Source organism: Geotrypetes seraphini, chromosome 3, assembly GCF_902459505.1.
Source record: "Geotrypetes seraphini chromosome 3, aGeoSer1.1, whole genome shotgun sequence".
Lineage (NCBI taxonomy): Eukaryota > Metazoa > Chordata > Amphibia > Gymnophiona > Dermophiidae > Geotrypetes > Geotrypetes seraphini.
This window is the reverse complement of record NC_047086.1, coordinates 126,356,801-126,382,923: the sequence shown is the minus strand read 5'-3', so window position 1 is coordinate 126,382,923 and position 26,123 is coordinate 126,356,801. Positions and strand designations below refer to the sequence as shown.

The window sequence follows — 26,123 nt, the reverse complement described above, 5'->3', positions numbered from 1 at the left end:
TTCACCAGACAGTTTTTCCCTCCTTGAATGTAGACAGCTCTCAGGAAGGTTTTGTGAAGGATTGCCCAATTCTAAAGCTTCAGAGCTTCCTGGCAAACAGGGAGAGATCCTGTTCCTCCCTGTTTGTTTACATAATACATAGCGACTTGATTGTCCATTCGAATGAGGACTACCCTTTCGTGGAGATGCTGAAAAGCTTTAAGAGCACTGAAGATCACTCTGAGCTCCAACAGATTGCTATGACATAGATGGTCTGCGCTGGACCAGTAACCTTGAGTACGGAGACCATCTAGGTGAGCCCCCCATGGGTAAGTCAAGGAATCCGTCATGAGAACCTTTTGATGAGGGGCGTATGAAATAGCAAACCTCTGGAAAGATTGGAAGAGAGCATCCACCAGTGGAGAGACTGTTTCAATGAAGGAGTCTCTTTAATGTGTTGAGAGAGTGGGTTGCAAGCCTGCTGCCACTGAGATGACAGGGTCCACTGAGGAATTCTGAGGTGAAGTCTGGCAAAAGGAGTCACGTGAACTGTAGTGGCCATGTGACCTAGGAAAACCATCATGTGTCTCGCCAAGATTGACATGAGGGAAGACACTTGTTGACAAAAGTGAATGAGAGCATCGTGACGTTGTTGAGGTAGGAACCCTCTCAGTTGAATAGTGTCCAGGACGGCTCCAATAAATTGTAGAGTTTGGGAGGGGTATAGCTGGGACTTTGGAAAGTTGATTTTGAACCCGAGACTTTGTCGAAACGAAATAGTCCGTTGGGTCATTACAATAACCCCTTGTGGTGACGAAGCTTTGATGAGCCATTCGTCCTGAAGACCCTGCGTCCACAGGGCTGAAGCCACCACCACCAGGCATTTGGTGAAGACTCTGGGAGATGATGCCAGCCCAAAAGGGAGGACTCTGTATTGGAGATGAAGATTCTCCACCCGAAATCTTAGAAATCTACGAGAGGCTGGATGAATTGGAATATGAGTGTAAGCCTCTTTGAGATCTAGGGAGCATGACCAATCTTCTTGATCCATCAGGGGATACAGGGCTGGAAGAGAGAGCATTTGAAACTTTTCTTTGACAAGAAACTTGTTGAGAGCTCTGAAGTTCAGGATAGGTCACAAATCTCCCGTCTTCTTTGGCACCAGAAAGTAACGGGAATAAAACCCTGTGTCCCTTTGGGCCAAGGGAAACTCTTCAACGGCATGGAGGTGAAAAAGAGCCTGAGCCTCCTGAAGAAGAAGGGGGAGTTGCGACACATTGGAAGGAAACTCTTTTGGAGAGAGATCTGGTGGAATTTGAAGAAATTGAAGTGAGTATCCCTCTCTGATGATAGTAAGAACCCAGAGGTCGGATGTCATGTGCTCTCATTGTTGGTAAAAATGATGAAGGTGACCTCCGATGGGGAGAGCAGAAGACTGATTCATGAAGATGGACATTATGCTTGATCTAGATTGTCAAAAAGACTGAGTAGGCTTAGCTACAGAAGGAGTCTGGAGTTTCTGCTGGTGCTGTTTTTGCGGCTGCTTCCTGGGTGGAGGCTGGGAATAAGCCGGAGTAGATTTCTGTGGATAACGATGTTGAGGTGTTTTATAAGGCTTAGCAGCTGGAGGCTTAGGCTTAGGTCGAATCAAAGAGGCAAATGACAGCTCATGCTCTGACAGACGTTTGGTGGCAGCCTCAATGGATTGAACAGCTCATTACCTTGACAGGGTATATTGGCAAGGCGACCTTGAAGGTTAGGATCCATGTCCATAATCCGTAACCAAGCCAGATGTTGCATTGCCTCAGAAAAAGCAGTGACTCGAGATGAAATTTCAAATGCATCATAAGTTGCTTGGAGCATAAAAAGACATATTTGAGATAGAGTATGGTGGAGCTGTTGAAACTCAGGCAACCACTGCTCAGGTAAGTCTGAGAAGAAGTAAGGCATGGTCTTTATGCAGTACTTCAAATAAGAGGTGAATATGAATTTGTAGTTCAAAATACTGTTTGCCATCATGGAATTCTGATATAGACGGCATCCAAATATGTCCATGGTCCGTCCCTCTCTTCCTGGAGGGACTGCAGCATAGACTTTGGTGGGATTAGACTTTTTGAAAGATGATTCTAACACCAAAGATTGATGAGACAATTGCGGCTTCTCAAACCCTTTATAAGAAACTGTGCGGTAATGAGATTCCATTTTGGAGGGTATAGCCGGAATATAATTCTGGACAAAAATTCTGGACAAAAATAGATTAAACAATCCAAGACTGTAACCCCAAGGACTTCATCTCACAGAGGAACAATCTGACTACCAACATCCTTGATGAACTAGCCCCACTATAAACCAAAACTAGAATCAGCAGAAGATCAGATCAATGGTTTGACAATGAACTACTCCTACTTAAAAGACAATGCAGATGACTAGAAAGAAAATGGAGAAAACCAATCTAGATCACACGAAAACTGCCTGGAAAAAAACTAACAAACAATACAAAATACTACTAAAGGACAAGAGAAAAACACATTACACTAACCTAATAGGCACAGAAACCCAAGATACCAAAAAAACTATTCCAAATATTAAAAGACCTAACAGACACCAAACCCTACATGACCACTAACAATACCCCACCCCCCCTCAGCCATCCTCTTAGCAGAACACTTCAAGAACAAAATTACAAATGCCAAAGCCACCCTCAATTGTACCCCATCTCACCTAAACGAACTCATAATTCTTCCCACAGATAAAGAATCAACTGCAGCTGACAGAACATGGTCTCAATTCCCCAACATAAAATGGTCTGAATTCAATAAAATCTACATAAAGTACAGCCACGCATCCTGTGACCTTAACCACTGCCCATCATATCTCCTTACAACCTCCAGCACAAAATTCCGTACTCTACTTCTGCAATGGATACAAATCATGCTCACTGATGGCCTTTTCCCAAATGACCTCAGTGAAATCATCATTACCCCAATCCAAAAATATCCAAAAGGACCAACAGACCAACCATCCAACTAGAGACCCATTGCCTCAATACCTCTATATGTCAAACTGACAGAAGGACTAGTAGCCAAACACCTCACCAACTATCTAGATGACCATAATATACTTCACCCCACGCAATCTGGCTTCAGATCCAGCTTCAGCACAGAGACATTACTAGGCTCCCTCATTGACATAGCCAGACAATACCTCAGCAAAGGAAAAAAAAAATGCTTCTCATACAACTAGACCTTACCGCAGCATTTGACCTGGTAGACCATAACATCCTACTGCAAATTTTGGATGCAATAGGCATCTCAGATAAAGTATACTCTTGGTTTAAAGGCTTCCTAAAATCCAGAACATACAGAGTAAAATCAAATAAAGAAAAATCTGAACCTTGGTCCAACCCTTGCGGCGTACCACAAGGATCCTCACTATCCCCTACTCTCTTCAACCTATACACTGCATCTCTTGGAACATATCTAGATAATCTAGGCATCACCATCTACAGTTATGCAGATGACATTACCATTCTCATACCTCAATCAAAGACCGCCATGACAAACACACTACACCGAACACTAGAAACAGTAGCAACCTGGATGAAAGATCACAAACTGAAACTCAATACTGAAGTGGCATTCTAGGGGGCGCTATGGAATGGATAATGAATAAGATGTGTTTGTGGAGTATTTTGTGGAGTTTTTCTACAAAACGCCTGCTTTTCGCATGGTTCTGGGTAACTCTAGTTAGATACAAGCATATGTGTTAGTTAAGGCCACACCCAATAGAAGCGTACAAAAAGTTGGTGAATAAAAATCTGAATATGGATGTAGCCAAGGCCAGAAAAAACACACTACAGATTAATATTAAGGAAAAGCATAATATTCTTTTTATGTACTTCGCCATTAAGCTAGACCCATAGAGGAAATCAGGTAATGCGAAACATACATAGAAATATTAATGACTCCATTTTGTTCTCTGTTTTTCTGTATCTTCTGCTTGGCTTTACTCCATTTTCTGTTCGGCCTATGTCTCTCTCTGTCTGTCTTTGTTCAGCTTCCCGCCTTTAGCCTCGTGTTCTAAATTGATAACAGATGTGCTTAGGCTGGTTAGGAAGAGCATATTAGACTCCATATTCCAAACTGAGATATAACATGTATTAAATATGAATGAAATATATTTTGTGGATATGTGGATGAAAGGAGCCCCAAATGAATGATGGATGCTATGAATGAGATGTGAGAAAATGATTTGTACTTATAATAAAACCCTAGCCGTGCATGCGCACTATCTGCGTACTTCCATGATCCCTAGGTCTGTGGCCGCAGGAGTGTGCATGCGCGAGTCCCCAGCCTTACACCTACCTATACTCGCCGGCAGGACTCGCCACCAGCGCTGGATTCCCTGCTCTACAAAGACAGGGGTCGAAGGAGGTCCGAAATCGCCCGAACTCACAGCCACATACCGGCACAAACCTCCCTCCAGCGTTGGCAGCCGCAGCACGCTAAACAGGCTGCTTCGCGGCTTTCTCCTGCCGGTGAGTCTCCTGCTGGTGACGTCATCAATGACGCAACAGAGGGACTCAACTGCAGGAGAAAGCTTCGAAGCAGCCTATTTAGCGTGCTGTGGCTGCCAACGCTGGAGGGAGGTTTGTTAAGGTCATGTCGCATGGGAGGGAGACATAAGAAAGTCACCGGGGGTTGGGCTGGGAGGGTAGAGAAGCGTCTGCCTCGGGTGCTTCAGGCAGCAGCAGCGTTTACAATTCGCTGCTGTTGCCGGCTTCAGGCCTTCCTCTCTGGCGGGTCCTGCCTAAGGACCCGCCAGAGAGGAAGACCTGAAGCCGGCAAAAGCAATGAATTGTGAATGCTGCTGCTGCCCGATGAAGTTCAAGGAGGAAAGGGAGCAGAGGGGGGAAATAATGGCTTGGAGGGAAGAAGACATGGCAGGACATGGAGGGAAGGAGGAAGGTATGCCAGACCAAGGGAAAAGGAAGGGGGAAAGGAGGAAGAAGAAGATGCCATATGGAACAGAGAGAGAGAGAGAGAGAGAGGGCGGACACTGGATGGAAAGAGAAGAGAGAGCAGTGAATGGAAGGGGCAAGGCAGAGGGTGAACAGTAGATGGAAGGGGTAGAGAGAGGGAGACAGACACTGAATGGAAGTGTGGGGGACAGGGGGAGCAGACGTTGGAAGGAAGTGGAGAGGAGACAGAAAAAAGGGCACATGCAGGATTGAGGGAAGAGGATAGAGTTAGAAATAAAGATAGAGAGACAGGGGGCCAGGGAGAGACACAGACAGAAAGAATGACAGACAGACAGCGTCCAAGGAGAGAGACAAATAAAAAAAACAAAACAGACATCTACTCTAGCACCCGTTAATGTAACGGGCTAAAATACTAGTATATATATGATGTAAGAAACTAATGAGAAATCCTGAGGCAACATCTGGAAATCAGAAACATTGTACCAGTTTTTCAGAGCAGGGGGGATAGCCCCTCCTCCTCCTCCTTTTCTGTGCTGACAGGGAGAGACAAGAACTTTTCAACACTTTTGAATGCAGGCTCTTTGAAACAGAGAAGCAGGTTTAGACTTAAAGTTTTTGGCTATGTTCTACATAGTAACATAATAGATGACGGCAGATAAAGACCCGAATGGTCCATCCAGTCTGCCCAACCTGATTCAATTTAAATTTTTTAATTTTTTCTTCTTAGCTATTTCTGGGCAAGAATCCAAAGCTCTACCCGGTACTGTGCTTGGGTTCCTACTGCCAAAATCTCCATTAAACCCTACTCCAGCCCATCTACACCCTCCCAGCCATTGAAGCCCTCCCCAGCCCATCTTCCACCAAATGGCCATATACAGACACAGACCGTGCAAATCTGCCCAGTACTGGCCTTAGTTCAATTTTTAATATTATTTTCCAATTCTAGATCCTCTGTGTTCATCCCACACTTCTTTGAACTCAGTCACAGTTTTACTCTCCACCACCTCTCTCGGGAGCACATTCCAGGCATCCACCACCCTCTCCATAAAGTAGAATTTCCTAACATTGCCTTTGAATCTACCACCCCTCAACTTCAAATTATGTCCTCTGGTTTTACCATTTTCTGGAAAAGATTATGTTCTACGTTAATACCCTTCAAGTATTTGAACATCTGAATCATATCTCCCCTGTCTCTCCTTTCCTCTAGGGTATACATATTCAGGGCTTCCAGTCTCTCCTCACACATCCGCAAGCCTCCTATCATTTTCGTTGCCGTCCTCTGGACCGCTACAAGTCTTCTTACGTTCTTCGCCAGATATGGTCTCCAAAACTGAACACAATACTCCAAGTGGGGCCTTACCAATGACCTGTACAGGGGCATCAACACCTTCTTCCTTCTACTGGCTACACCTCTCTTTATACAGCCCAGCATCCTTCTAGCAGCAGCCACTGCCTTGTCACACTGTTTTTTCGCCTTTAGATCTTCGGACACTATCACCCCAAGGTCCCTCTCCCCGTCTGTGCATATCAGCTTCTCTCCTCCTAGCATATACGGTTCCTTCCGATTATTAATCCCCAAATACATTACTCTGCATTTCTTTGCATTGAATTTTAGTTGCCAGGCATTAGACCATTCCTCTAACTTTTGCAGATCCTTTTTCATATTTTCCACTCCCTCTTCGGTGTCTACTCTATTACAAATCTTGGTATCATCTGCAAAAAGGCACACTTTTCCTTCTAACAGCAATGTCACTCACAAACATATTGAACAGGATCGGCCCCAGCACCGAACCCTAAGGGACTCCACTACTCACCTTTCCTTCCTCCGAGCGACTTCCATTAACCACCACCCTATGGCGTCTGTCCGATAGCCAGTTTCTAACCCAGTTCATCACTTTGGGTCCTAACTTCAGCCCTTCAAGTTTGTTCAACAGCCTCCTATGAGGAACTATATCAAAGGCTTTGCTGAAATCTAAGTAAATTACATCTAGCATATGTCCTCGATCCAGCTCTCTGGTCACCCAATCAAAAAATTCAATCAGGTTCATTTGGCACGATTTATAAAATGGTTATGTATATTTAGAAATGAATGTAAATGAAAATATGATTTCTGAAACTTTTATTTCATGTTAAAAGGAAGTTATTTGTCCAAATTTAAGGACAGCCTCTGTTAATGGATTGGTTGACAAGTAATGATGTCATGCAGGACAAAAGGTACATATTGGGGAGCAACGAATTATGGAGTTGAGATCTTTGTCAGAAAGCCAGCGTTTGGCAGCTGTAAAGACCTCCCGGTGACGCAAACTAACCTTTTGATAAATCATTATGGCAATTAATAAAACAGAATAACTATTTTAATGAAATTTGCGTCATGTGTCATTTTCCATGTACTTTTTACACGCCTAGAGCGAAGCTAGCAGCTTACTGCTGCTTAGAAGTGCGCTTGTGTTTACCCTGCTCAAACACAGACAAAACTAAATTCATCCTCCTCGAAAACGACAAGTCTCAACCATAACCAATATAGAAATTAACACAATCAACTATCTCATTCATACTACCATAAAACTACAAGGAATGTCTATAGACTGATGCTGCACCATGCAACCACAAATAAATAAAACAATACAGAAATCCTTCGCAATGATGAGAAACCTAACACAAGTCAGGAAATTCTTCGAAAAAACACAATTCCAGCTTATAGTACAATCCCTAATCCTAAATCTACTAGATTACTGCAACATCCTCTACCTTCCCTGCCCTGCTACAATGACTAAACAACTACAAACAATCCAAAATACAGCTCCGAGACTCATCTACTCATTGAGAAAACACGACCATATTACAGAAGCATACATCAACTCACATTGGCTACCAATCCAAGAAAGAATACTATTTAAATTCTACTGTATGTTATTTAAAGCCTTAAACGGAGACAGCCCAACCTACCTGAACAACCGCCTCATCCAAACCACCTCAATCAGACATAGAAAAACACACACCCCATTCACACACCCCTTGATCAAAGAAGTAAAACGGAAAAAACTATATGATGGCCTCCTAGCCACTCAAAGCAGCTAAACTAGATAACCAAATCTCCAGTCTACTGATAACGATGCCAGACTACAAGACGTTCAGAAAAGAAATAAAAACTATACTCTTCAATAAATTCCTGAAACAGCCCTAACTTCAAACTTACTGTACTTCCCCCTCCCTCTTCCTGCCACACAGAAACGACATAACCTACTCTTTACCTCTCTAGAAAGGACAAATGTTTTTCCATTGTAACCTCCATTTTTTATCTCTTTTGTAACCCGCCTTGAACCGCAAGGTAATGGCGGAATAGAATCCTCTAATGTAATGTAATGTATTACAATAAGGAGTCTCAAGATTTCTTAGGAAAGTTTGCTTCAAAAAAGGATACATGGGAAGCCCCAAAATGTCCTTTGGCAGATGGGGCAATTCCATTTCAGCCAAATACTCAGGAGTATACTTAGACTCAGATTGTAGATCAATTTGAAGAGCCTTACTCATATCAAATATGAATTTGGAAAATGATGTGGACTTGGAAGATGAATAACCCTCAGGAGAAGCAGAGCGAGAGCGAGGTGCTGCAGAATAAGAAGGAGAAGCTTCTCTGGAGTACTGGGAAGAGATGTCTGTATCCAACGTAAGAGTCACAGAAGAAGCTCCATTGTGTGATATAGGCGGAGTCGGAGTGCTTACGTTTGAGAGGACGTGATGGAGAGGTCCCAGGAGTGTGGGGTAATGAATGCCTTGACTCATGCCTCGTAGAAACCGGCGAACGAGGATCCCTCGTAGTATGCCTCGACAGAGGAGTCCGGGACCTGGACGAGCCTTGAAGTGGAGAAGAATAAGGCGTTAAGAGCTTCGTGGTTTGAGACCTATGCCCGGTTTTGGAGGGAGTCTCGCTGGGCCCTAAAGAACAAGGGAGAGAAGACTCCATAGCCCTCCTCGAAGACAGGTGCATCAATGAAGAGGAATGCTTCGAATGAGACCTGAACGAGGCTTCTGCACCACCTCTCGAGCAGGTTGAGTATCTGGAGATCTGGAAGGACGAGACGAGGAGTCACTGGAGGACAAAAGTTGAGACCTAAAAGGGTTAGCTCCTCGCGCCTTGACAGAATGCTCAGACTGGCCCACAGGAAGCAGGGTAGAGGCAGGGGCAAGCTTAGCAAACACAGAGGTGAGGTGCCTGGTCAACATGGCTTCCAGCATATTTTCGAAGACAGGCACCAAGACCAATGACTCTGGTCTAGAAGGTGCAGCAGTGCACTCCATAGAGGAAGACCTTGAAGATGAGTATTCCCTATTTTTGGAGGCACGCTTCACAGGAGGTCTTGTAGAGGCCGTCACGACTGCACTCGTTGCCTGAAATGCTTGAGACTCAGTTGGAAGCTTCTTAGCTAGCATACCTGCAGAGGGAAGAACAGACTTGCCTGAGGACAAGGCCTTAGAAGGTGCGGCAGACGAGGTCTTTACTAACAAAAGCGACTTGCTGGAGGTCGAGGGCTTGACCAACAAGGTTGCATATGAGGTTGAGGCCATTTCAGTGGAGGGTTCCATGCCAAAGAGCTGCTGAATCTGGGCACGACGTCTCCGGAGAGCTTTTTTGAAGAGTAGCACAGCTTGGGCACGAGTAAGGACAATGTTCGGGTTCTAAGCACTTGATACACCAACGGTGCGGATCAGTGAGAGAAATTTCCCTATTACTCTGGCTACACCTTTTAAATTTCGTAACAAGCTGGGACATAGACATAAAAAAAAAAGCAGCCGCAGCCAAGCGAGGACCAGCGGCAGGCCCAAAGGCCAAGTCCTGCTGGATGAGAATAGAAAAAAAAATAAAAGCAAATTTTTGTGTTTTTGAGCGCGATGCATAGTGATTTAGTATAAAGAAAGAGAAAAAGAAAGGAAAAAAGCAGCGGTGCGAGAAAGCACAACTCAAATTCGGGGCAGAGCTTAGAAACAGGTGCCCTTTTTGCTCTGCGGAAAAATGAGAACTGAGGTACCTCAGAGAAGATGCGCGACCTATGTTCGGCGGGAAGGCACTAGCACATGCGCGGTGCAGCACTCGCAAACTTTCTGAAAGTTCTTCAAGTAAGTCTGCTTGCGAGGCTGTCCGCTTCGGGGCTCCGTGGATGACATCATCCACATGTTGAGAATATGCTGCCTGCTTGTCCTGGGATAACAGTCTTACTTAATGTGACCTCGGCTGGAAATGTGCTGCAGCCTGCCTAGGATTCAAAGGTAGCTGGATCAGGAAGAAGATAACACTACCTCAAACAGACCGCTCCCTCAACACTGAATCTTTGGGCTGCCAGTCAGACCGGTGTCCAACTGAGATTTGAATCGCCGTGGACCAATGGATACAAAAGGGGGGAGGTGAAATGCAGTTGGCACCCTGCGGAACCCCACTGTAGGCGAGCAATGCTACAAGAACAGATCCCAAGCTCCATAAAAGTTTCTGCAGGCTGGCCAACAGGTACCACAGATGGATTAACCTATAAGTTGCAGAGTACAGTCTGCTTCTCCTCCATGCAGGCAGAGCTGAACCCTCCATGAGGGGAGCTCTAAGGACCAAAAGCCATTGAAAATTCATGAAAAGAACAGAAAAAAAATGAAAGAAATATACAGAGCAGATCAACAAGACTCCTTCTGGCTCACGTGCAAAATGACTTTTTGGTCTTCCGGGACTGCTTTTCCTTAGGGACTTCTAATTATTTCTCCTACCTTCAGTTGCATCATTTCTTTGTCTCCCAGGGCTGGCTAAGGGAAATCCCAGTACAATGAGCATTGGGAAAATATGTGGTTGGCTATAGAAAAGTTACCTAGACCTTTTTCATTGTTATATAGATACATCAGGGGTCTTGAAAATGCTGTGCACCCTTTTATGTCTAAATGGGAACAAAATTTGAGTAGGAATTTTACTACACATGAATGGCCCAAATTTTTTTTTTTAATGTTAATCTTCTTTATAGTTTTTGGTACAACAAAATGCCTATAAAATAGTTAAGAACATAAGAACATAAGAACTGCCTTCTCCGGATCAGACCTTCGGTCCATCAAGTCCGGCGATCCGCACACGCGGAGGCCCTGCCAGGTGTACACCTGGCGTAATTTATAGTCCACCATATCCTTATATGCCTCTCTTAAGGAGATATGCATCTAGTTTGCTCTTGAAGCCTAGGACGGTCGATTCCGCCATAATCTCCTCTGGGAGGGCATTCCAGGTGTCAACCACTCTCTGAGTGAAGCAGAACTTCCTGACATTAGTCCTGAACCTGTCCCCCCTTAGCTTCATTACATGTCCTCTAGTCCGTGTCAAATTGGACAATGTAAATAATCTTCTCTGCTCTATTTTGTCGATTCCTTTCAGTATTTTGAAGGTCTCGATCATATCCCCATGCAGTCTCCTTTTCTCAAGGGAGAACAATCCTAGTGTTATAAGTCTGTCCTCGTATTCCAGTTTCTCCATACCCTTCACCAGTTTTGTTGCTCGTCTCTGCACCCTCTCCAGCAGTTTTATATCCTTCTTTAGGTAGGGAGACCAATGTTGGACGCAGTATTCCAAGTGTGGTCTGACCATTGCCCTATAAAGCGGCATTATAACTTTCTCCGATCTACTCGAGATTCCTTTCTTTATCATGCCCAACATTCTATTTGCCTTCTTTGCCGCTGCCGCACATTGTGCCGACGGCTTCAGGGTCCTATCTATCAGTACACCCAGGTCCTTTTCTTGTTCACTCCTCCCCAGAGTTGCACCTGACATTGTATACTCGTATTCCTTATTCTTATTGCCTAAATGCATTACCTTGCATTTCTCCACATTGAACTTCATCTGCCATTTCTCCGCCCATGTTTCTAACCGACACAAATCGCTCTGGAGTTTCTCTCTATCCTCCTGCGATCTGATTTCCCGGCATAGTTTTGTATCGTCTGCAAACTTGATGATCTCACTGGATGTTCCTTCCTCCAGGTCATTGATATAAATATTAAAAAGGATCGGCCCAAGTACCGAGCCCTGGGGTACACCACTAGTCACTTTCTCCCAGTCGGAGAACTTCCCATTTATGCCCACTCTCTGCTTTCGGTTTTCCAGCCATTTGCCTATGTTACACAATGTTATTACACTCCAGCATGTTTGAAAAAAACAAAACAAAAAAAAGTTTACATCTACTTCTGGTATTTGCTTGTGTTGTACTCAAGACGTAGGTACATTCCTACACATAAGAATTGCCATTGCTGGGTCAGACAGTGGTCCATCGTGCCCAGCAGTCTGCTCCCACAGTGGCCCTTAGGTCAAAGACCAGTGCCCTAACTGAGACTAGCCTTACTTGCATACGTTCTGGTTCAGCAGGAACTTGTCTAACTTTGTCTTGAATCCCTGGAGGGTGTTTTCCCCTATAACAGCCTCCAGAAGAGCATTCTAGTTTTTTACCACTCTTTGGGTGAAGAAGAACTTCCTTACATTTGTACGGAATCTATCCCCTTTTAACTTTAGAAGAAAATAAACTCATGGGCCAATGCTCAGATCTCCTGTGCTATTGAGAATAATGCCCAACTCATACAGCGGGAACAGCACCAAAATGTAGCTCTCCAATGCTCTGTGCTAATAATATGCAAATGGTATGCACGCTGTGAGACTGAAAGGGGGAGGAATGTGTCTGGCACATTGCACACAAGATTTTTGCAGTAAACACAGCTCTTGTGTGCATGTACATGCCCAGGCAAACCCAGAGGTCAAATACACATTGGCACCATACCTCTATGCCCTTAAATTATAAGCTTTTCAAATTTTGATTTGCCTGAAAATCTTATATTTAAACTTAGAAAACAGACGCCAATGTATGCTTTTGAAGGAGTCTGGGACTGGTTTTCCTGAGTGTTGAACTAAGTTTTCTCCTTAATAAAATGCTGAATTATGTTTAATTGCAGACCTGACTTATCTCATGTTCTAGCTTGCCTACACTGAGTGGCATAGTTTGGCCGTTTTAGCCTCTTATGGTTATCTCAGCATACAAAATATTGTATTCCGCCCTCCACATGATATAAAGCTCTGGAAAAGTGTGGGGGTAGAACTTTCAAAAATATTGGCTGCCTCTATGTGCTATCGCACCCCAATCATGTTTGTTGGAACTTTACAATGACCGGGGTTTGGATTGGGCTGTTGCTAAATATGCAAGAGCATCTGGGTTAGGCTGCTGCTAAATGTGTAATTGAATATATCAGTCTATAACTTCTACATTGACCAGTGTAGTATACCAGATATCAATCAGTCAATGTGTTCTTCTATATCAAAAGAATTTTCTCTCTCTATTGATTCTCTCTATTCTTTGGGGCATCAGACATGCCAGTTGTTCGCCTCAATTTTTGGCGATACAACAATCTTGATGGCTATGGCTGTGGCTTCTTCATTCGCCCACTTGCTGAAAATTTTTTTAGCGTTTTATGTTTTTTAGATTTTTTAAATGTTTTTATATAAAGTGCTTTATGCTTTCACAAATAATTAATGAAATAACTTATCTTAAAAGCGTTGTTTCCTTGGTAAGATCGGGTCAGGGACCTGTCGTATCGACATGTTTCGCCGTGAGGCTTTTTCAAGATTGAGTCCCCTGCACAAATGAAAGAAGACGATATCACTCCTGTCCCCATAACTTTAGTGCATTCATATTCTTAACTTTAACTTTAAGGGAACCATATAGTAAATATAGAATGATATGCTCACCCTTTTTTTTCAATTTTAACTGACCATCCCGATGCTCAACTTTTTTGATCTAACAAAGATGGCCGCGGCACTAAAGTTATGGGGACAGGAGTGATATCGTCTTCTTTCATTTGTGCAGGGGACTCAATCTTGAAAAAGCCTCACGGCGAAACATGTCGATACGACAGGTCCCTGACCCGATCTTACCAAGGAAACAACGCTTTTAAGATAAGTTATTTCATTAATTATTTGTGAAAGCATAAAGCACTTTATATAAAAACATTTTAAAAATCTAAAAAACATAAAACGCTAAAAAAAATTTCAGCAAGTGGGCGAATGAAGAAGCCACAGCCATAGCCATCAAGATTGTTGTATCACCAAAAATTGAGGCGAACAACTGGCATGTCTGATGCCCCAAAGAATAGAGAGAATCAATAGAGAGAGAAAATTCTTTTGATATAGCAGAACACATTGACTGATTGATATCTGGTATACTACACTGGTCAATGTAGAAGTTATAGACTGATATATTCACTTATGCAGTAGGATTTCCAGTTTGAAAAAGTAAAAAAAGTTATTAACTTAATAGAAAGATATATTGTGGAGCCATTATGGCTGAATTTATGGGATATACAGAGGAGCATGTACAAAATCTACTCTTAAGGCCTGCCCTATTAGATGACAACAGTGACTTGGGGTCGCACACATTATGGGAAGACTGGGAGAACGTCCAGAAAAGAAAAATAAGAGCTGAATTACATGGAAGCACCCTCATACAATATTTAAAGAAGGCGATGATCCCTCGTGGCTTGAGGATGATAAAAGAACCACGATTGTTCACCAATGACAAAAATTTCATGGAAAAATGGATCGCCATTCTAAATCGCTGTAGTCGCGATTTAATGGTGTTAATTGTTGAAACAACAACTAAAGTGGAGGATGAGTTAAAAATTAAACTGGATTGTATGGAATTAGAACTCAAAGCAAAATTTCCCACTGAAGAGTTTGAGAAAAATTTAAACGATTTTCAACAATCTTTGAGTACATTTAAGGACTCTTTAAAACAATCAAAAATAAAAAAATTCAGAAGGGACAAATTTGATTACCTTAATGAAAAAGTGTATACCTGGAATAAAAAGGATATACGGCAAACAAAACAGAAGAAGGTAGCGTTTGACAAATCGTCTGATGAATCTGAATACTCAAGTGAGGGAGGGAGCGAAAGTGGTCAGGTGAACACTGGTACTGAAATAGCAAAACCTTTTTTAGGAGGGACCAGAGGAAGATCACGAGGGAGCAAAAGGGGACGAAATACAGGCTCGAGGGGAGCAACGGGCCCGGTGACGAGGAACAGTCAACAGTGATAAATTTAACCAAGCATGTGCTGACAGATTGTCAGGAAGAAATATTACAGTTAGGTTTGAATTTCATCCCCACCAGTTTATACGATCCTTTTGCCATAAGGGTAGCGTTCTTTAAATTTCTAAGAAAAATACAACTTCGTATTTATTTCTGTGACAACCCTCCCAGTATGGACATCTCGGTAAAAAAAAAACCCTAGCAAGTGGACACCTCCGGGAAATATTCATCATGTGGTTCTCACGTTTCAACAACTGGTTCTATTGGACTTGGAAAAACAGGAAAATGAGAATGGTGGTCGGTTTGTCCCGGGGAATCTGGATAAGTACCAAAGACAGGCGCTAAAAGAATTGGCGGATAATAAACAACTGATAATATTGAAGGCGGATAAAGGAGGGGCCACGGTACTTCAGAGCAGAGAACAATACAATGTGGAAGCTCATAGACAATTGAATAATAGTATGGCCTATCAAGAACTAGAGGTCGACCCGGTGAAATCTTTACAAGAAAAAATTAGTACTTTGGTTGAAACAGCCTTGAAAAATGGAATGATTACTAAGAAGGAGGCCCATTTCCTTATGGAACAGTGGCCCACGACTCCCAAATTGTATTTGCTCCCAAAAGTACACAAAAGTATCCAGTCCCCCCTGGGCAGACCCATTGTATCTACAAAAGGTTCAGTCCTAGAACCATTATCTCAATTTATAGATTTTTTTCTTCAACCTTTTGTTAAAAAAGTCACGTCTTTTGTTAAAGATTCATCACATTTCATTAGTATGTTACAAAACGTTGAGCAGCCCACTGATACTCCCATACTTGCCTCTTTAGACATAACATCATTGTACACCATGATCCCACAGTTAGCAGCGTTAGACATTATAAAAGAGGTGCTGGAAAAAAGAACTGGTGAACCTAGGATACATACCACTTTTTTGCTGGAATTAGCAAAATTAGTTATATCAGCCAATTATTTTTGGTTCAACGGCAGATACTACTTGCAAATTCAGGGAGTTGCGATGGGGGCGACTTTGGCCCCCTCGGTGGCAACACTATATTTAGCAAGTATGGAAGATAACATGATTTATTCCATGCAGAGTTTTAGTAGGGTGGGCATGTGGAGGCGTTTTTTGGACGATGTTTTCGTCATTTGGAAAGATTCTGAAGAGACTTTGGTAACATTTATACAAGAACTAAATAGTCTAAATGAATGTATACAGTTTACAGCAGATTACAACTATGGAAGGGTAGATTTTTTAGATCTCACAATAACTTTTGAACATGGTCGATTTACCACAACTTTGTATCGAAAACCAGTTTCTAGGAATACCTTATTGAAATTCCACAGCCACCACCCGTACAAACTGAAATATAATTTACCGGTTGGCCAATTTCTGAGGCTACGGCGGCTCTGCTCAGAAGAACAAGATTTTTTTACATCAATCGGGACAGTTAGAACATAGGATAAAATCAAGGGGGTATCCCAGCAGAGCCATTCGAAAGGCATTCCTCAGAGCAAAATATGCCAACCGGGATTTATTATTGTTACAACCGCCATCTGACACCCAGGAAGAAGGGGAAGAAAAGGTGATAAATCTGGAAAAGAAAAATTATAGAATGGTGTGTGTGTTGCCTTTCTACACGGGATCAAACTATATCATCAACAGTATGAAGAAATATTGGCATACAGTATTTTGAAAACGGTTCCGAATGTTTTCGAAGAGTTCCCCTAATTACTTATCATCGTGGGAAAAATATAGGAGAATGCTTGGCGCGTCACCGATACTATATGGAGGAAAGTGAAACACAAACTATTCAAGGTCATCAAAAATGCCAGAAATGTCAATGGTGCATGTGCACAATTGAAGGGCTGGAGTGGCAGCCCCCTCATAGACATACTTGCATCAAGGCTAGCACTAACACCACATGCAAGACACAGAATGTTGTATATATCATTCTGTGTCCTTGCGATTTAATGTATGTGGGCAGAACAAGCCGCCAGATGAACATTAGACTCAACGAGCATAAGTCAAGGATAGTGAATAAAATAATGGATGCCCCTTTAGTCCAACACTGGGAAACGTATGGTCATGACAGCACTGATATAAGATGGCGTATTATAGCTCATATAAAGGTCGGGTGGGAGGGTGGAAATTACAAACGTAGGTTAAATTGGCTGGAACAGAAATGGATTTACAGTTTGGACACAGTGGAGCCAGGGGGCTTAAACCAAGAGGTTGAATGGAGTACTTTACTGTAATGTGTGTGCCCTGATTCGGTGTCTTAAGGAGTGACGTCATAGAACAGGGGAGGTACTTATATCCGAACAAAAGACGCCGCGGCCATCTTTGTTAGATCAAAAAAGTTGAGCATCGGGATGGTCAGTTAAAATTGAAAAAAAGGGTGAGCATATCGTTCTATATTTACTATATGGTTCCCTTAAAATTAAAGTTAAGAATATGAATGCACTAAAGTTATGGGGACAGGAGTGATATCGTCTTCTTTCATTTGTGCAGGGGACTCAATCTTGAAAAAGCCTCACGGCGAAACATGTCGATACGACAGGTCCCTGACCCGATCTTACCAAGGAAACAACGCTTTTAAGATAAGTTATTTCATTAATTATTTGAGAAAGCATAAAGCACTTTATATAAAAACATTTTAAAAATCTAAAAACATAAAACGTTAAAAAAATTTTCAGCAAGTGGGCGAATGAAGAAGCCACAGCCATAGCCATCAAGATTGTTGTATCGCCAAAAATTGAGGCAAACAACTGGCATGGCTAAATGTGTAATAGCATCTTATTGGAAACAATCAGTTTCTTCTACAACTGTGGCATGGAAGAACCATCTATTGGTTGATATGGAGAGACTTATTAGTTTACAACATCATAAGTCTTCCAAGTCATCTATTGATTGAGACAAAATTCTTTGCTAGTTGGCCTGATTCAAGGAGTTTATATATTTGGTGGGGGGAGGGGGGATAAGGGACTTTGCAGCTATGCTCTGAACAAACAAGGCTCATTGCATTGGGCTGTTCAAGTTTGAAAGGGGACTGTGTTATTTTATATAAAAAATTCATGTTGCTTTCAGTCTTATACTAGAGAGCATGTTGAATGGTATGCTCAGTGTTGTACTGATTTGATGTTATAGCTCTCTGTATAATTTTGTGGTGGTCAGTAAAAATCTTTAAAGTTAAAAAAAAAAGATTTAAATTTACTTTACGCCACACTTGACACTGTTCTTGAGTAAAAATAAACAACAACAACCCACATGCTGTTTCCATATCCATCATTCTTCAGCAATTTGGACTGTATTCCAACTTAAAAGTATAGCATGACTACAACTGAATGATGTGAAAAAAATCAGTATATTTATGTCCCTGTTTTTATTTAGAATCACAATAGTGGTAATAGTTCATAGGAGGAACCGTTAAGAACATAACATATGAATATCATATTAAGAACTAAAATAAAGCAAACCAGGGGATTCCATAATTTTAAACTTAAAGCTGATTGATTTTAGCATTGCTAGTACTGCTTATTTAAATAATATCTGTGGATTTGTGTTGTTTGATTAGCTTGAAACCAAATGTAAGTGCTCAAGAGCAGAGCACGCACAGTAGATATACCATCCTTGCAGTAAAGAGTGAAATATTAGGAGCTAGTACAAGGAAAATCAAGACAAGTGTTTCATGATTTTGTTTCCTTGCCAAGTCTTTTATTATTTTGGCTGAATGAAGTTTCCATCATAATTCAGTTACATTATGAAGTTCTTGCCACCGAGATGCTTCCCAGATATGACATGACAAATATCTAATTGCACCATTCAGCAATTCTATTTCCTAGTCTGTTCCATTTAGAAGATGACTTTACCCAATGTTTATGGTACAATCTTAACATATGCATAGAAACTAAGAATATACACCCTATATAATAAAGAAAGAGTACTACTAGATATAGCAAGTGGCTCAGTGTAATGCTGGGCACTAGCTAGGGAGGTATCCAACTTTATTTTCAAGGGGGAACATGGGACTGGGTTCCTTAGCTGTATCACAATATACTTTTTACCCTATGATTGGCCTTTCCTAACTACCAGAATAGTAGAAGTTCCCTATATTTTCCCATTGTGGTTCTCATCCAGTGAAGTTAGCCATTTGGTGGAAGAAGCATTCTCCAAGCAGCAATATCCATTGGATGACCATGGAATAAAGGGAGTGCTAAAGGAGGACAAACAATCGCCGACAAACTGAACACATTTTTTGCGTCTGTATTTACTGAAGAGGATATACACAGCATACCGGAACCCATCAAACTATATGCTGGAAATGAAGACGAAAAACTGACAGGGTTTACGGTCAGTCTAGAAGAGGTATGCAGGCAGATTGATAGGCTTAAGAGCGATAAATCCCCGGGACCGGATGGCATCCATCCGAGGATCATCAAGGAACTGAAAGGGACTATAGCTGAACTGCTTCAACTAATAGCCAATCTGTCGATCAAATCGGGAAAGATTCCGGAAGACTGGAAGGTGGTGAATGTTACGCCGATCTACAAAAAAGGTTCAAGGGGAGATCCGGGAAACTACAGACCGGTGAGTCTGACCTCAGTACCAGGAAAGATGGTAGAGGCACTGATAAAGGCCGCATCATTGATCAACTTGATGGACACAGTCTGATGAGGACCAGCCAGCACGGTTTCAGCAAAGGCAGATCTTGTTTGACGAACATGCTGCACTTCTTTGAGGGAGTAAACAGGCAGCTAGACAAGGGCGACCCGGTCGACATTGTATATCTGGATTTTCAGAAGACGATCGACAAGGTTACACATGAACGACTACTTTGGAAAATTGTGAGCCATGAAATACTCAAATGGATTAAAAACTGGCTGGAACATAGGAAACAGAGAGTGGGGGTAAATGGACAATACTCGGACTGGAAGAGCGCCACCAGTGGGGTGCCGCAGGGCTCGGTGCTTGGACCCGTGCTCTTCAACATCTTTATAAACGATCTGGACATTGGTACGACGAGCAAGGTGATTAAATTTGCGGATGATACGAAGTTATTCAGAGTAGTGAAGATACAGGGGGATTGCGAAGATCTGCAACGTGACATAATCAAGCTCGAGAAATGGACATCGACATGGCAAATGAGGTTCAACGTGGATAAGTGTAAAGTGATGCATGTCGGTAACAAAAATCTCATGCACGAATACAGGATGTCTGGGGCGGTACTTGGAGAGATCTCCCAGGAAAGAGACTTGGGAATTCTGATCGACAAGTCGATGAAGCCGTCCGCGCAATGTGTGGCGGCAACGAAAAGGGTGAACAGAATGCTAGGAATGATAAAGAAGGGGGATCACGAACAGATCGGAGAAGGTTATCATGCCGCTGACTACTTTTTAGTACAGCTATAGGGTTCCAAAGTCAGACAGATGTTAGATCTTCCAGTCCAGGGCTATTGATTTGCAGTCATTGGGTGGCAAAAACCAGTGAGGTTTTCAAGATCTCTCTCCTCAAACAAATGCATGAAATACATATGCATACAGTCGAGGCAATGCATGAAATGTGTTTTATGTGTGTTCATTGAGGAAATCATTAGAGACTTCATCTCAAAGAGTGCAGTTTAATTTTCCTAATTCAATCTGATGAAGTCTGTTCTTGATCACTTTCGGCTTAATTCCTTCTTACTCAAGGCTTATGATTATTATATTTATATCCGTTGAGGGCCATTTCCAAAAAGATGTCCAAGTCCGATTTTGGCATTTCCCACAAGAAGTCCAAATTTGGAGGCTCAGAACCTCCATTTTTGAAAGATATTAAGAGTATACCATGAATATGTATGTTTTCTACTGTAACCCGCTTAGGTGGTAAGCGGGGAAGAAATTTTTAAAATAAACACATACATTTCCAAAACATTACAAAAAAAAATAATAATAAATCACCTACTACTACTACTACTATTATTTCTATAGCGCTACCAGACGCATGCAGCGCTGTACAGAGTTACAAAGAGTAAGAAAACAGTCCCTGTTCGAAAGAACTTACAATCTAAACAGGCAAAACAGACAAACAAGATGTCATGGATACAGTTAAGGGGACCGGTTAATCAGCTGGCTGGGTTGGAGGGCAGAGGAGTAGGGTTAAGGATTGAAAGCTAATTTGCCGACAAAGGATATCAAACCTTAGGATGCCTAACTTTATACCCCATTTTCAATCACAGAAATGTCCAAGTTCAAAATGTCCAAATCCAGACCATTTGGACATGGGAGGGGCCAGCATTGTAATGGACTGGCCACAGACATTCCAACAGAGTAGTGGGGCACGTTAGAAGACACTGCTATGAACTTCACATAAAGGGTGCCAGATATACATCTCACCATATATCCCTTATAATTTATGGCGAGTCCTCCAAACCTTTCCCAAAACCTACTATACCCACTGTCTACCACTCCAATAGCCCGTATGGCTGCAGATGGCTTCTATATGCAGCAGAATAGCATTTTGGTGGGCTCATACTTAACACCATACATGATGTGGTTAGAGTGCCCCTCCTCTCTATGGTTCAGTAACTCACCCACTTGGATACTTGACACCTGTATGCTGCTCTACTAGGTTTTTCCATACCAAGTACGCAGTTCTAGAAACAGGATCTTTGGAGGGTGCGAGGGGGGTCTAGTCCAAAATGACTAAGTTCCGTCTAGGACATCCTGGGAAAGGTTCGATAATTATCACTGCAAGATGTCCAAGTCTAACCCACCCAAAGCCTGCTTATAACATGCCTCCCAAGATGCTCCTTAGACCCCTGGACGCATAGCGGGCAAAACGCCTAGCAAGCTGTCCAGAAATTGGCTTTGAATATCAGCAGTTGGATGTTCTGGTGATTAGGACATCCAAGTGCCAACTTTCTAGACGTCTTTATTTTTTTATTATGAGCCCCTAAATATCTTGTGCAAAGTAGCAAAAACCATTAACAGGCAATAAAAATATTCACGTTTTAGAGAGGAAGTGATGATATCCACTAAGATAAATGCTTAAATGTGAAGCACCAACAAGAAGTCTAAGCTCTCTCACTCTTCCCCTATGTAATCTGAACCCATCTGACCCCAAAAAGTAGGGATTGAGCAATTTGAGAGCAGTGGACTGCAAAATGTCACTGATAGGATGCGGATGACTATAAAATGGCACCTAAAACCACTGAAAAACAGCATAGCTGCAGACCACATATCCTAGATTGTGTATGGGGGGAGGGGGGGCTGTGCTGGAGAATGCTTTAAACAGACAACAGCCCAGGGAAAGAGCTGGGAGACATTGATCTGTCTTTGGGAGCAAGTGTGTCCAGAGCAGACTTACAAAATCAGTTCAGGGAAGTTAAAGCTGAGATTGCAGATTAAAAGATGTGATGCAAAAAATATTAAAATCAAACCTGGCAGAGATGGGGGTCCAAATTGATAATGTAGAAGAGCAAATGGACAGATGAGAAAATTCTGTGGTGGATATCTAACATATTGTGGAAGAATTCATAATTTATTAAATTATTTATTTAAAAAATTATAATCCTCAAATGCATGCTCAAGGCCTGGCAGAGGCAGGAAGTTCTTCAAGTGGCACCAGCACGTCCTGTGGGCTGCATGCCGGTGCCAGACGGGGGGTAAGTTTAAAGTTGTTTGGGTGGGGGGTGTTCGCAAATCGAGTCAACACTCGGTTTGCAAGACAAGTTTTGCGAGAATGCTTTGCTCGTCTTGCAAAACACTCGCAAACCGAGGTTTGACTGTATAGCCTTTTCCACCAGGAAATTGTCTTAAAACCAGTTACGCTATCTGCTCTTACCACAACCTCTGGAAATGCGTTCCAGAGTTTAACTATTCTCTGAGTGAAAAAATATTTCCTCCTATTGCTTTTAAAAGTATTTCCCTGTAACTTCATCAAGTGTCCCACAGTCCTTGTAATTTCTGATAGAGTGAAAAATCGATCCATTTGTACCCGTTCTACTTCACTCAGAATTTTGTAGACTTCAATCATATCTCCCCTCAGCCGCCTCTTTTCCAAGCTAAGCAGCCCCAACCTTTTTAGTCTTTCCTCACATGAGAGGAGTTCCATCCCCGTTATCATCTTGGTTGCTTTTTGAACCTTTTCTAGTGCTGGTATATCTTTCTTGAGATAAGGAGACCAGAATTGAATGCAATACTCCAGTTGAGGTTGTATGATTGAGTGATACAGAGACGACATAATATTCTTAGTCTTGTTAACCATCCCTTTTTTAATAATTTCTAGCATCGTTTGCTTTTTTGGCCGCCGCCTCACATTGGGCGGAAGGTTTCATTGTATTGTCTACAATGACACCCAGATCTTTTTCTTGGGCGCTAGCCCCCCCAAGGTGGATTCTAGCATATGGCAACTGTGATTTGGGTTATTCTTCCCAATGTGCATCACTTTGCATTTGTCTACATTAAATTTCATCTGCCACTTCCAAATTTCCTAAGGTCTGCCTGCAATTTTTCACAATCTGCATGTGTTTTAACAACTTTGAACAATTTAGTGTTGTCTGCAAATTTAATCACCATTTGACCCTACCCTCTGTTTTCTATCTGATAAACAATTCCTAATCCACTACTGAACTTTGCCACCTTATCATTTTTTCAGGAGCCTCTCAGGAGAAACTCTGTCAAAAGCTTTCTGAAAATCTAGATAAACTACATCAACCAGTTCACTTTTATCCAAAGAAGTCAAGCAAATTGGTGAGGCAAGATCTCCCTCGGCTGAACCCAAGCTGACTCTGTCTCATTAAATCATGTTTGTCTACGTGTTCAACAATTTTATTTTTTATAAAATTGTTTTCATCATTTTGCCCAGCACTGAAGTCAGTCTTACCGGTCTGTAATTTTCTGGATCTCCTCTGGAACCCTTTTTAAAATTGGCATAACATTGGCCACCTTCCAATCTTCAGGTACTACAGACAATTTTTGCGATATGTTATAAATCACTAATAGCAGGTCAGCAATTTCAAGTTTGAGTTCTTTTTAATACCCTGGGATGTATTCCATCTAGTCAAGGAGATTTATCATTTTTTAACTTGTCGATTTGGCTTAGCACATCTTCCAGATTCACTGAGATTTCTTTCAGTTCCTCCACATCATCACCCTTGAAAACCATTTCCGGTTTAAGTACGGTAGATCTCTTACATCTTCCGTAAAGACTGAAGTAAATAATTCATTCAGTCTTTCCTCTATGGCCTTATCCTCTTTGAGTGTCCCTTTTGTTTCTTGATCATCCAACAGTCCTACATCCACAGGTTTTCTGCTTGTGATGTTCCTTTTTGCCTCTTTGGCAAGTTTCTCTTCATATTTTCTTAGCTTTCTTTTTTTTTTTTTTTCTTCTAAGTGTACTTTATTTGATGTAGTCTCCAATTTTACAAGTGGCTTCCCTCCCCAGCACTGGCACATCTTAACTCATCTGATAAATGTAAAGCTTCCACAGGTACCAGAAGACAGCTTGCTGTCAGAAATTGAGGGGAAAAACAAATACAAAGACTTGTTGATTACATGAGGTCAGATACAAGCAATACTAAATCAATAGATTCATGAGCTCCCTTGGGCTGGGCAGCCTTCACAGAGGCAAAATAACTTCCTGCAACAATTATACAATATTTGGAATGACTTGGAAAAAATGTACACAGTCAGTCCTCAGCTGCACTGCAGAACTCAGGGGAATCTTTGCTCCATACTCACTTGCCATCATCTTCCTCGTTCCAGTTTGATCCTGAGTCAAGTATCAAAACAGGAAAAGCCATGCCAACTTTTTTTGTTCTCAGCGCAACAACATCTGATGAGGTGCAAACAAAGTCTGTTTTAGAAGCATTTGCAGTGGACAATGGAGGGTCCAGACTCATCGTACAGCACAGTTACTTACCGTAACAGGTGTTATCCAGGGACAGCAGGCATATATTCTCACATGTGGGTGACGTCATCTATGGAGCCCCGATGCGGAAGCATTTTCAAGCAAACTTGATTGAAGATTTAAGTTTGCTCTGCTGCTCCACGCATGCGTGCCTTCCTGCTCCACTAGGGGGCGCATCCCCTCGTGGTCTCCAGTTCATTTAACTAGCAAAGAAGCCAACCTCGGGGAGGTGGGCGGGTTGTGAGAATATATGCCTGCTGTCCCTGGATAACACCTGTTACGGTAAGTAACTGTGCTTTATCCCAGGACAAGCAGGCATGATATTCTCACATGTGGGTGACCTCCAAGCTAACTGAAAAGGGATGGAGGGAAGTTGGCAATTTAGGCAAATAGATTTCGCAAAACCGATTGGCCGAACCGGCCATCGCTCCTGGACAGAGAGTCCAGACAGTAATGGGAGGTGAAAGTATGAACCGAAGACCACGTGGCAGCCTTGCAGATTTCCTCAATAGGTGTGGACCTGAGGAACGCTACGGAGGCTGCCATCGCTCGGACCTTGTGTCCCGTTACTCGACCATGCAGTGCGAGACCAGCCTGAGCGTAGCAGAAGGAGATGCAATCGGCCAACCAGTTGGACAAGGTGCGCTTGGAGACTGGGTGACCTAACCGGTTTGGGTCGAAGGACAAAAACAATTGTGGGACTTTCCAGTTTGGTTGAGTGCGTTGGAGGTAGAAGGCCAACGCTCTCTTACAGTCAAGAGTGTGGAGTGCCACCTCTCCGGGATGAGAGTGGGGCTTGGGAAAAAACACAGGTAAGACAATGGACTGATTGAGATGAAAATCAGACACTACTTTAGGCAAGAACTTTGGATGAATGCGGAGTACCACCTTGTCGTGATGGAATACCGTGAAGGGTGGGTCCGCCACTAGAGCTTGTAGCTCACTAACCCGCCGAGCAGAAGTGAGAGCAAGCAGGAAAATCACCTTCCAAGTGAGGAATTTTGGATGGCATTTGTCTAGGGGCTCAAATGGAGGTTTCATTAGTTGAGCCAGAACCACGTTAAGGTCCCAAACCACCGGAGGAGGTTTGAGAGGAGGGTGGACATTCAGAAGACCCTTCATGAAGCGAGAGACTAGGGGGTGGAGCGAGAGGGCTTTCCCTTCCAGGGGCTGATGGAAGGCTGCAATCGCA

The 26,123-nt window shown here is 42.5% G+C and overlaps 1 protein-coding gene across 3 annotated transcripts in view; it reads right to left on the bottom strand.

The window, feature by feature from the left end:
• The window catches only part of INTS9 (integrator complex subunit 9), a 256,971-nt gene that overhangs the window by 216,607 nt on the left and 14,241 nt on the right, over positions 1–26,123 (bottom strand). For 2 of the 3 annotated variants that reach the window (XM_033938100.1, XM_033938101.1), the window contains exon 1: positions 23,906–24,121. The exons of the other annotated variant lie outside the window; for it this stretch is intronic. The gene's annotated coding sequence lies outside the window, so the exon portion shown is untranslated. Of the gene's footprint in view, positions 1–23,905; positions 24,122–26,123 lie in introns of those variants that run through there. 3 annotated transcript variants of the gene reach the window in all.